This window comes from Heteronotia binoei, chromosome 2 (assembly GCF_032191835.1).
Source record: "Heteronotia binoei isolate CCM8104 ecotype False Entrance Well chromosome 2, APGP_CSIRO_Hbin_v1, whole genome shotgun sequence".
Lineage (NCBI taxonomy): Eukaryota > Metazoa > Chordata > Lepidosauria > Squamata > Gekkonidae > Heteronotia > Heteronotia binoei.
Window position 1 is genome coordinate 58,778,836 of NC_083224.1, and position 12,697 is coordinate 58,791,532.

Consider the following 12,697-nt stretch of genomic DNA (forward strand, 5'->3'; position numbering starts at 1 on the left):
AGGAAGTTTTTTGAGGATTATCGGGAGTTGTTGAAAGGATTGGTTCAGACGGTCCCCAAGGTAGTGAACATGAATAAAGTGTTTGTACAACCCTAAAAGAAAGAGGAATCCCCGATGGAATTTTTCGAAAGGTTAAAGGAAGGGATGCGGAAATACATGGGATTAGACCCAGACCTTCCAGAAAATGAGGCAATATTGAAGCTACAGTTCATTTCGGGGTCATATTTAGATATCCAGAAAAAGTTGCAGAAGATAGATGGGTTAGTAAACAAGACGGTTTTAGAATTAGTAAAAAAAAGGCCCAGAAAGTGATGGTGAGAAGGGAAAGAGAAAAGGCTCATGCCCAGGGGGCTCGGGAGGAAAGAGGGAGTTGAAGCTTCTACAAAGGTGTAAGCCAATGATGTGGAGGTCTAGATGTTAGAATTCTTCATGCTGTTTGGCATTGGTGCTAATGTCAAAGACCTCAGCAGAGAAAAGGCTTACACATATTTATGAAGGCGATAAAGTATGTTGGGGATTGTAGTGATGGATGTGAAACTTAAAGACAATGAGGGAGGTTGGAGTGCTTTAGAAAAAGGTAGAAGGCAGGTGGTAGAACTGAAGGAAGGAAAGAGGAAAACTCACACTCCCCAATGGGCACTCCTGGCTCCCAGAGGGAGTGACTCGGGAGGTCTTAAAGACTTTGCATGAAGGTGGGCATTGAAGAACTGAGGCCTTGGTGGGTGCCTACCTTTAGAGATTTGTAGGATGCCAGGTGTGGACAATAGCCAAGTAATTGACCCAGCATTGCTTAACATGCCAGAAGGTGAATAAAAGGGGAGGGCAAATAGAACACGTTGGGGGCCAGCCGATTTCAGTAAGGCCTTTTCAGAGCTTACAGGTAGATTTTATAGATCTGCCCCTGGTTGATAGGCTCAAACATTGCCTAGTAATGACTGACTCTCTCACGGGCTGGGTTGAAGCTTTTCCAATGGCCCGAGCTACGGCCCTAGTGGTGACAAAGATACTTTTGGAATATATAGTCCCTAGGTTTGGGGTCCCAGAAAGGATGGACTCCTATAGGGGGACCCACTTTACTGGCAAAATCCTTCAGAGTCTAGTAGAACAGTTGGGAATTAAGTGGAAACTCCACACCCCATGGCACCCTCAAAGTTCCGGAAGGACTGAGAGGGTGAGTCAAACCATTAAGAACATGCTAAAGAAACTAATTATGGAGAGCCGGCTGCCCTGGACTAAGGTCCTTCCCTTGGCCCTCTTCAATATCCGGACCAAGCCGCAAGCAGGGATAGGGCTCTTGCCATTTGAATTATTATATGGGTTTTCTATTTGGGATGTGTCTCCCTGCCAACCTGGGGAAACAATCCATGAAATTAAGGACGTCTTTCTGTGAAAATATGTGTTGTCACTGTTTTCTATCTTGTCTACACGCAGGAGACAGGGTCTCATTCACAGACCCCTCCATTGGAGGTATCGGTCCATCGTGTGTTGCCTGGAGATTGGGTGCTTCTGAGGAAGCGGACGGATGAACCGCTGCAACCCAACTGGGAGGGGCCATTCCTTGTCCCCCTAATGACAGAAACGGCCGTTCGAACCGCCAAGGGCAGATGGGTACATCATTCCCTTGTAAAGGTCGTCCCAGTTCCTGACGAAGCCAGCACTCCAGACTCGACCGCGAATCCAGACCCTGAAAATCTCTTGAAGCTGACACTGAGAAAAACTAATACAGCTAACGGGTGATGTTTCAATTTCCCCTGGAGAACTGCCAACAGGATGACAACTCGGAGTGGAGCCCTCAGGAGAGACTCCAAAGGTTTGTGTGGCAGTTTGAGGACCTGCTCCAACATCCCTGTGGGCCTAGTCTGAGATGGAAGGGAGAATTATGCCAGTTTTATAAGGGAAGCATTTGGAAATATGAAGAAGGGGATGGGCAAATTTTCTGGGGATGAGTAGAATTTCAGCAAGGGGACCCCAGGAAACATCTCTGGCCCTAGCCTTGTTGGCCAAAACTAACACTCAGCTGTGTACTGCCATATATCAAAATAGACTGGCCTTGAATTTTCTATTAGCAGCAGAAGGAGGAGTATGTGGGAAGTTTAACCTAACCAACTGTTGCCTGCAAATAGGTGATAATGGAAAAGCAATAGAGCAAATTACCAATAGGATCAGAACTATCCCCCCCTCAACTATATGTAAGGCTTGAGGAGGTCTGTTTCACTGTTTCTGAACCAGTGTGTGTGCATACCCAGAATTAAACTTTGTTGGTCTTAAAGGTGCGACTGGACTCAAACTTTATCCAAATATTCAGTCACCTGAATATTAATTTTATAATACTTAAAATATACTTAACTCTCTGACAGATGAGCAAGAAAGAAAACTGCTTAAGATTGCCAAGGTTGCTTTTGTTTTGTCTTTCATAGGTAAGACTAATGAATTTCTCTTCCTTCCCCACCTGTTATAAGCATCCAAGTACAATGTGAAGGCAAAGGACCTTCATTTCTAATACATCTTCCCTAATTATAAGCAAATCACATGTTCAGCCTTTAAAAAAAATCTTTGCTGATATTTTCTTTTCTAAACAACTGCATCACTCAAATCCTTTTCCCCCAGGGGATTCTGTCCTCCTTCAAAATGAATTTTGAGAACTGTAACACTCATTACATCCATGCCCTGAGGTCATCTGATCATGGCTTCTATTTTGCACTGTTCTAACTATTTAAAAATAGAGGAAAATAATATTGTTCCATGCAGCTTGTTCATTCCAGGTAATGAACTTATTTGTTCTATAAACTGCAATGTGCTGATGATGCTTATGATGAAAATGTTTGGCCTGCTTTTGCTCTGCACCAAATATTAAATTTGTTATATACAATATTAGGAATAACTCTTGGAATCATTCCCAGGCTGGTGAAGTTAATAACATAAACTCTTTCCAGTGATGACTGAGATATAATAAGATTATGCAATGGAAGCTATTCCCTGTGCCATCCTAAGCAGAATTAACCCTTTTAAGTCAACTGAAGTCCTAACTGGATAGCCCAGGCAAGCCTGATCTCATCAGATCTCAGACGTTAAAGCAGGGCTGGCCTTTGGATGGAAGACCACCAGGGAAGTCCAGAGTTGCTACACAGGCAGGCAATGGCAGATCACCTTTGTTCATTCTGTGCCTTGAAAGCCTCACAGGCCACCATAAGTTGGCTGTGACTTGATGGGGAAAGAAAGAAAGAAAGAAAGAAAGAAAGAAAGAAAGAAAGAAAGAAAGAAAGAAAGAAAGAAAGAAAGAAAGAAAGAAAGAAAGAAAGAAAGAAAGAAAGAAAGAAAGAAGGAAGGAAGGAAGGAAGAAGGAAGAAGGAAGGAAGGAAGGAAGGAAGGAAGGAAGGAAGGAAGGAAGGAAAGAAAGAAAGAAAGAAGAAGAAGAAGAAAGAAAGAAAGAAAGAAAGAAATGAAAGAAAGAAAGAAAGAAAGAAAGAAAGAAAGAAGAAGAAAGAAAGAGAAGAAAGAAAGAAAGAAAGAAAGAAAGAAGAAAGAAAGAAAGAAAGAAAGAAAGAAAGAAAGAAAGAAAGAAAGAGGGAGGGAGAGAAAGAAAGAAAGAAAGAAAGAAAGAAAGAAAGAAAGAAAGAAAGAAAGAAAGAAAGAAAGAAAGAAAGAAAGAGAGGGAGGGAGGGAGAGAGAGAGAGAGAGAAAGAAAGAAAGAAAGAAAGAAAGAAAGAAAGAAAGAAAGAAAGAAAGAAAGAAAGAAAGAAAGAAAGAAAGAAAGAAAGAAAGAAAGAAAGAAAGAAGAAAGAAAAAATCTTCAGGCTTAGAAGGGTATAACCGTTTTGGATTACAACATCAAGAATTAAGGAAGGATAAATGATCTAGGGCAGAAAATGTTGACCTCTGCAGGAATATCTTTCCCACCAAAACCTCTCTTTTGTTGGTATTTTTGTATTGTGTGTGTGTGTGTGTTCATGTACCTGGAAGTCATGGGGGCCTGGAGGATATGCATAGAGGTGGTTGAATAAAGCCTGCCCCTGCCTCTAGACTCCTGTATTCCAAGGAGGTCTCCCATTCAAGTACTTACCAGAGTTGACCCTGCTTAGTTTCCAAGATCTGATGAGATCGGGCTTGCCTGGGCTATCTAGGTCAGGACCCCACTAAATACTCTTGATTCACTCAGTGCTTCAGAATTCACAGTTCAAGGAATGTTGCATCTGGCAAAGGGTGAGATAAGGATTGTTGTTTTCTTTTTTAGACAAATCAAACAGAGCAAACCTGCCCCAATAGAATTAATTTCTGATTATGAGAGGGGCAGTGCCAAGTTCCTGGCTGTGCCAAGGACATCTAAGGCAGAGAAGCTGCAGTTTCTGGCACTTGAAAGTTCCCGTTTTCCATTAAATTGGCAGGCGTTGCAGACCCTGTGAGAGTCTAAAGTACATTGTGACCAGGTGTGCACATGGTTACTTTACTCCTTTGGCTGGAAGGCACACAATGCAGCCATTTGCTGAAGCTAAGCAGGGTTGCACCTGGCCAGAGGCTGGATAGGAGGCCACCTGAGATGTTGTGTGTGTCACCTGAGTTCTGTGACAAAAGAAAGGCAGGAGATCAATGAACAAAGCAAATTAAATGTCAGGTCTCCCTCCAGTTGCAGATACACAGCTGATGTTATGCAGCTGAACCTTATAGTAGAGTGCCATCTATCCTGGAAGGCAGAAATGAAACAATTGAAGCATTTCTTATCATGGCATTTCTATGCTGGGTAACAGTGTCCTTGCTATATTCGAGTGCAGTAGCATCTTAGAGACCAAAAAGGTGTTTTTGGGTTATAAAGTTTTGAGAATCAAATTATCTGATGAAGAGAGCTCTGACTCTCAGAAGTTCATACCTCGAAATCTTGTTGATCTCCGAGGTGCTCCTGGACTCAAATCCAGCTGTTCTACACTGCAGACCAACATGGCTATCCTCTGAAAGTATCTTTGTCCTTGCTAGCTTTGTGGTTTTTAAGCAAGCCTTAAATGCACCTGAATGATGTCAGCTTAAGAACTTTCCATCTCCTCTTAGCCACAGTTCCTTCTTCTGGAATCAACTGCAAATAGCATAAGGTTACAGTGTAGGCTGGTGGTAGGACAATATCACAGAAGATGAATGAGCCTCATTCAAATGTTCATTGGTAGTTTTAGGGCTACTGGGGTGAAATTGTGTATGATGTGGGGAGGAAACCTTTGGAATATTTTGAGAACATTGTGACACCTCTCACCTGAACAAAAGCACAATCAGTTTGGAAGTGACTGCTTCCCCCCTCCAAATATGTTTGCACCAACATTTTCAAGTGAGAGGAGTAAACTAATTGCAACAGTCCCCACAATAGGCAGGGATTCTGACTGTCCTTCAATACTAATGACAAAAACGTACCAAGTCAAGCAGCTGCTGTTTGCAGTGTATCCCACTGTTCAAAATAATATCTTGTTGCTAGCTGTTTGCTTCATCTGGTAGTTGTATTCACCTGCTGGTTTTCATCCAAAATTTCTCAAAGCAATGAAAGGTGTTTGTACGGTGAATGGGACACCCAGACCCCAGCAGAATTCGATTATATGAAACAGTCATCCTTAACATAATGATGAATTTACCACCGTACATGGGGTGATTATTTTATTCACACACTGTTCCACATTACAGACACCTTCCCAAGTAAGCAAAATAATAGAAGAGACCTATACTTTATTGTCAAGTATCTTTTAAATCTAGTTTTAGACTGGGTAGAGATTGTGTGTGTGTGTGTGTGAGAGAGAGAGAGAGAGAGAGGCAGGGCATCTCCCCTTTTTTGTTGCATTTCTCATGAAGCTGTCATGCTGAGTCTGCTAGAACAAGGCCAGTGTTGTCTGCTCTGACTCAGAGAGAGTCTAACGGGAGTCTTCTGCATCATCCACACGCCCTGTTGACTGCAGATGCCAGGGCTGGAACCCAGGACCATCTGCATGCAAAGTGGATGTTCTGCCACTGAATCACAGAGGCTCCTCACGACTCAAAACATAGACTGTAAGCTCCTCAGAGCACAGACTTTTTTAAAAAAAATGTTATCATGAATACTGATAGCATTCTGTCAGTGAGTAGTACTATTTAAAATATTAAATGTGAGCAAATGCAGTTACACATAGCTAGGTTTATTTTCAGTTGGGAAAGAGCGCTATCTCATCCTTGGGTTCACTATCTGTAAAATGGGAGTAATAATGGCCTATTTTCCAAGGCTGCAGGAAGAAATGATAAAGGACCTTGAAGCTTTGGCCAGGAAATTTAATGACAGCTATTTATGCCCTCAGTCTTCTGGATTGAATTTTAGACTTGTTAGCTGGTTTATGTGGATAACTTTCACCTACTTCTGCTGCCCCTTCTTCCATGCAGGACCATGTGTGGGGGCCATGAATAGGGCTCTCAGCTCAAACTGGGGAAATTCCTGGAGGAGGCAGGACCTGGCTGGGGAAGGAGTTCAGTGGGGAAGTTATACTAGAGAGCCCAAAGTCCTGGGCAGCCATTTTCTTCAGGGGAAGTAATCTGTAATATGGAAATCAGTTGTAATCAATTTTAATGGGATTTGCACCTGTCATAGTGAGGTTGACTGGTTTATTTGATTATTTCCTTTAAAAATTGATGGTCACCTTTGCAGGACTGAATAAAAGGCCTTTTGAGATTGGCAAGGGATTTGGTACAATTTTTTAATTTACCTTTTGTAAGGGAACTGGATTAACTCAGTTTGGAAGTCTATTTCTGGCACATGCTGTTGTATTTCTCACTCCTGACCTAGTTCCTGAAAGAGGCATCAGCTATGTGAGTACTGTTTTTTTCTAGGATACATATCTTTAAAAATGACCACCTGTCATTTCTCCATAAAGTACTTTCCTGGGGGCACCATCTTTGGGGGAATTTAACTTGGACACCATAAATCCATTCCTCACCAAACTTGGAGGGCAAGTAGAGGAGAGTCAACTTGAGATCCCTGATGAGTATGGTCTCTCTAGCTTGCACAGGATCCCTTCTGTATACCCCTGAACCTATCAAAATGACCTGCCTGGAGTCACTCCTGAACCTCCTGAATCTGTGCCTGTCAAAATGAATGAGGTTCAGGAATGTATAGAAGCAGACCTTTGCAAGCTAGAGACATCCAAGTCACAGGGGACCTCCCCCAGATGCTTCTCTACTGCCTTCCAAGTCGATGCTTTGAAGTTTTGTAAATATTTTGATTGAACTGAGAGTATATGGGAGTATATCCGCTCATGAACCCACACGAACCTCTGTGAACAACGTCAAACAACATTTTAATCCAGTGGCATCTTTAAAGGTGCCACTGGACTCAAACTTTGTTCTGCTACTTTAGACCAACATGGCTACCAACCTGAATTGCACAACATCAAAGTTCATGGAAAGTTCATGTCGGTTGTCCTGTCACAAACATGACCTTGTGTGTTAATTCTGTATTCATTCATTCATTCAAACTATTGAACTGGGGGTGGGGACCACGGACAGGGCAAAATTTGTGATGCATTTTGCTTTGTGTTTCGGTTTATGCCTATCCCTAGCCCACTGTGGCTGCTGAGTGGGCCTGTTGTGTTGGCTTGTAGCACCACAGGCATCTCTCCATTTGGCTTGTTCCAGGCCATTTGCACTTTCCAGTCCACCCCTATTTATTTGTGGGACATCACACTGATGACTGGCCCTACCATCTCACCACCACCTCTGCCGCCTTGAAGATCATGATCTCTTTGCAGCTACTCCATTCATTAAAGCATTCAGGGTCGTATATTTCCACCTCTCTGTTATTGCCCTCTCCTTCATCTCTTTCAAAGTCTCTCAATTACCTTCTCCGGCACTACTTGAAACATTAGCACTGCACCTAATGAGGTTGTGGCTTTATGTTTATGAACGATAAAAACTGCTTAGCCAGAGAATGGTACATTGAACAAATGTAACCTCTGTCGTGAAAAGATCATCCATCAGTGCTCCACCCCAGAATTTCCCAACTCAGAGTTAGCAACTCTACCTTGTACCTGGCACTTAAAATCCAACTTCTAACCTATCAGATTTACATATAGGGATTTTTTTTGTTTCAAATTTACTTTTGATATCCCCCCCTTCGTTTCTTCTCACCATTTAATGTTTGGCTTTGGGCCTATGGACATTAATGAACTGACCAAGGGAAGGGTTGTCAGCTCTGGGTAGGGAAATACCTGGAGATTTTGGGGGTGGAGCCTAAAGAGTGGGTTTGGGGAGGGGATGGACTTCAGCAGGGTACAATACCATAGAGCCTGCCCTCCAAAGCTGCCATTTTCTCCAGGGGAACTGATCTCTATTGCTTGGAGATCAGTTGTAATAATGGGAGCTCTCTGAGCTTGGTAACCCTAGTCAAGGGGCTGACTTGGGAATCCCATATGAAAATTGGTGCATGTGCAATATATAGGATGGAGGCAGGTTTCTTAATGTGAAAATTAGGGTATTTCAGATGAACAAGATGTATCTATTTAAAACATTTGTAGCCCACTTTACTCTCAGAAGAGACCCAAAGGGGTAGATATGCAGCATATAACAGTGCTGTAGCCAAGCAATAATAAGAAGATGATATTGGATTTATATCCTGCCCTCCACTCTGAATCTCAGAGCGGCCCACAATCTCCTTTACCTTCCTCCCCCACAACAAACACCTTGTGAGGTGGGTGGGGGCTGAGAGGGCTCTCACAGCAGCTGCCATTTCAAGGACAACCTCTGCCAGAGCTATGGCTGACCCAAGGCCATTCCAGCAGGTGCAAGTGGAGGAGTAGGAAATCAAACCCGGTTCTCTCAGCTAAAAGTCCACACACTTAACCACTACACCAAACTAGCTCTCTTGCCTGGAGATCAGGCCGAGGACCTGCCTACCTAAGGGACCGTCTCTCCCCGTATGAACCCCAGAGGGCACTGAGGTCAGCAAGTAAAAACAAAATGACCATCCCTGGGCCGAGAGAGGCCAGGCTCCAAAGCACCAGGGTGCGAGCCTTTTCAGTTGCGGCACCTGCACTGTGGAACCAGCTCCCGGAGGAGGTGCGGGCCCTGCGGAACCTCGACCAGTTCCGCAGGGCCTGCAAGACTGCCCTTTTTAGATACGCCTATAATGATACGGACTGCTGAGTTGCAATGAACGAAGAACCGCCATCTTTAACACCATTTAAACTGGCAGAATCAGCGCCAGAACAGCTATTACTGCCAGATATATATATAATGTAATTGTAAATTAAGTATTTTAACTGAATTAACGGGTTTTTATATGTGTAATTTTAATTGCTAATCTAATGTTTTACTATTTATGTTAATACATTACTTACTGTTAGCCGCCCTGAGCCGCTTTGCGGGGAGGGCGGGGTAGAAATAAAATTTATTATTATTATTATTATTATTATAGTTGTAATAATAAGACTGGATGTCCTGGCACAAGGGAGGAAAGAGTACTCACTGGTGCTAGCCGCCCTCAAATGCCCTTCTAAATAGCTCAGTTGTGTCTGAAAGACATGTGAGTTGATACCTTCCAGACCTTCTCAAGAAGCGTGTTCCTATTTTCAGCAGTGACTTCCTGGTTGGTTTGTATTCTGTATAAAAATTCCCTGTATATTCTCCAGTCTTGCTTGTTTTCAGTGAGCTGGAAATGTCAACCAGAAAGGTAAGGCACTCTTGTTTCCACATGCCCAGTTCCCTCATTAAAGTCCTTATTATATTTCCCCATCCACAAAGAGCATGGCCTGGATATTGCATAAAGGAACACAGCAACCTCCTTATCAAAAGGCAATCATAGTGGATGCTGATAGACTGTTCTGAACCTTTAAAAATAACATCATTAAAATTAAAGCATCATGGTTTGGGGTGCCAACATTTTTACCAATTCCTGCAGTTGGACAGTGGTCATTAGCAGGTAATGCTTCCATTTGAGCTACAAAATGCCTCACCTGCCAATATTTGCAATTCACACTTCTATTATGGGTACAAAAGGAGGCCAAGGATGATTCAAGCATTGGGGGGAAAGGAGGAGAATGAGTATGAAGGGCCCAGAGATCACAGAGAGGCCTAGTCTACGTTTCAAACCCATAATCCTAAAAAAATCTATTGAAGAAATAAAACAGGCACATTATGATGTAGAAAACTGGAAAATATGGGATTGTGCATATGGGAATATACATATCTGTACAGCTATGTGAGGTACTGTTGTCATGTACCTCCTGGCTCTCCAGTAGATGGCAGGAAAAAGAAAGTAATTTTTAAAATTGCCCGCATCATCATCAGCAGCATATCACTTCAGGAAAAACCTGGAAGTGACATCACAGCTTTTTTAGGAATCATTAGAAACTCAATGGTAAAACAGTAGAGTTTTTGGCAATTCCTAGATGACTGTTCAATCAATTCTAAGTTTCCTGGAACTGACGTTATGTCATTGCTGACAGCTCTCCTCAAAGGCCTTGCCTCCCCAGTCTCCCACTAGTTGCCACACTGGCCCTGACAACCCTAGTGGGAGGGGGGAAAGCATGTTGCAAGTTCATAGTGCACCTGAAGCAGGGGTGGATTGAGGCGCAAAAATGTCCTTGGAGAATGGTACTCAGAATGCCTCAGACTTGCCCCCCCTTGTGAGGGAGATAAAAAGAGCTATCCTGCCTGCCTGCCTGCCTGCCAGCCAAGCCAGCCCTGCATGTGGCCTGGCCAGGTGCTTCTGTGTTCACTGAGGAAAGTGTGGAGCATGTACCCATGCCACAGCTCCTATTTTCAGGAAGGGAGTCTGAAGAACTGAGCCAAACTGAGAAAAAAATGGCCTATATTGTAATGTCCCTGTATAGAGCTATGGTGTGGCCTCATTTGGAATACTGTGTACAGTTCTGGTCAAAAAGACATTGCAAAGCTGAAAGAACTACAGAGAAGGGCAACCAAGATGATAAGAGGGTTGGAGAAAGGCTGAAGAGTCTGGGACTTTTCAGTTTAGAAAAGAGATGACTAAGAGGAGACATGATAGAGGTTTATAAAAATTATGCATGAGGTAAGGAGATCTGACAGAGAAAATTTTCTCCCTTTTCCCAAATACTAGCACTTGAAGCTGATGGGCAGTAGTTTCAGGATAAAGGATATGCTTCTTTACACATGGCCACCACAAGGACTTTGGATCAGATATGCACCTGGAGTTCCATGCTGAGAGCTTAATTAATTCCCAGGTGTGCAGATGTACAATTTTGTGTATAGGGAGAGGAGGCTTAAGCCTTTCCTGCACACCATGTTCCTGACCTGAAAGAACCCAGGGGAGTTACTATTTGTCCCACTGGGAAACATATATGTGGCCTTTGAGTCCATAGTAGGCCTTTGAGTCCATAGTAAGTGTTCCCAACAGGTGTAAAGAAGTGCCCTGAGGCCACTAATGGTTTGGTATGTTGGAAATGAAAGAAGAGGCAACATCTTTTTACAGCATCACACCAATATGGGGAAATATGTCAGCTCCTTCTGTCTGTTTATTGTGTATCAATAAAGAATAATGTTTCCCTTTCTTACAGCAGCAAGCCCTTACCTTAAAGGCAGCCTCCCCTCTGCACAACAAAGTCAGGCTAAGAGGAAAAATGGTGGGGGGGGAGGCACCCACAAGTCTGGGGATTAAGCTCCCAGAGGGGAACTTCCAGAACATCTGTGAGAAACATGTGGACTTAGTAACATGTGGATTTAGTCACCTGAGACATAAACTTGGCACATAATTATGCCTCCCTTTTCTCTTTCCAACCTGGCCTCTCTTTGTGGTATCCTGTCCCCTCTGCCTGGCCCCACTGCCTTGTGTTGGTTGCAGCTTTTAGTATAAATGCATCTGCTTGAGGATTGTACTTTTCATGCATTTAGTGAAGTGGAATAAATTTTATTAGTCTGCAAGGTACCACAGGACTCCTGCTTTATTTTACAGCTGTAAACTAACAGAGCTACTTGTCATCATTAAATCTCATAACTGCCCCCACTGTTCTTTTAGGAAACCCTTGGATTTTAATACATACAGGTCTGTTCCCTGCAAGCCTCCTACATGCTTCAACACCAGCTCATTAATAATTGTTTTTCTGTTTGTGGCATACAATTTCCTAATGGTAGTTAATTCTATACCACAGTACTCTGATTTGCCTTATGAAAATATTACATGGAAACACTTTACAGATCTTTTGGCTGCTACATCCCAATAACCCACTAAGACAGTTCCAGGTGGGCAGCCGTGTTGGTCTGAAGCAGTAGAACAGAGCAGAGTCCAGTAGCACCTTTAAGACCAACAAACTTTTATTCAGAATGTCTGATGAAGTGTGCTTACAGCATACGAAAGCTTACATTCTGAATAAAACTTTGTTGGTCTTAAATGTGCTACATGACTCTGACTCTGCTGTGTTCTACCACTAAGACAGTGACCCTGATGGTTGGGTGACAAGAAGCCAAGGAGGACAGTGAGTTTCGCTTCTCCTCAGAGCCAGTCTTCCAGGAATCACAGTGTCGTTCTGAGTGGAGTTATGCCCTTCTCACTGAAGTCAGTGGGCTTAGAAGGATGTCACTCTGCTAGCATACAGTAACAGACAACGGGATGGGATGGAGACTGCATTGCCTTCTCATGGAAATGACAGTAACAGACTGGGTAAAAACCCTTCCCATCTGAATGCCCCTGAAATGAATGCAGTGTATAAAGTGGAACTCAGCACGTTTCTTTTTGGTT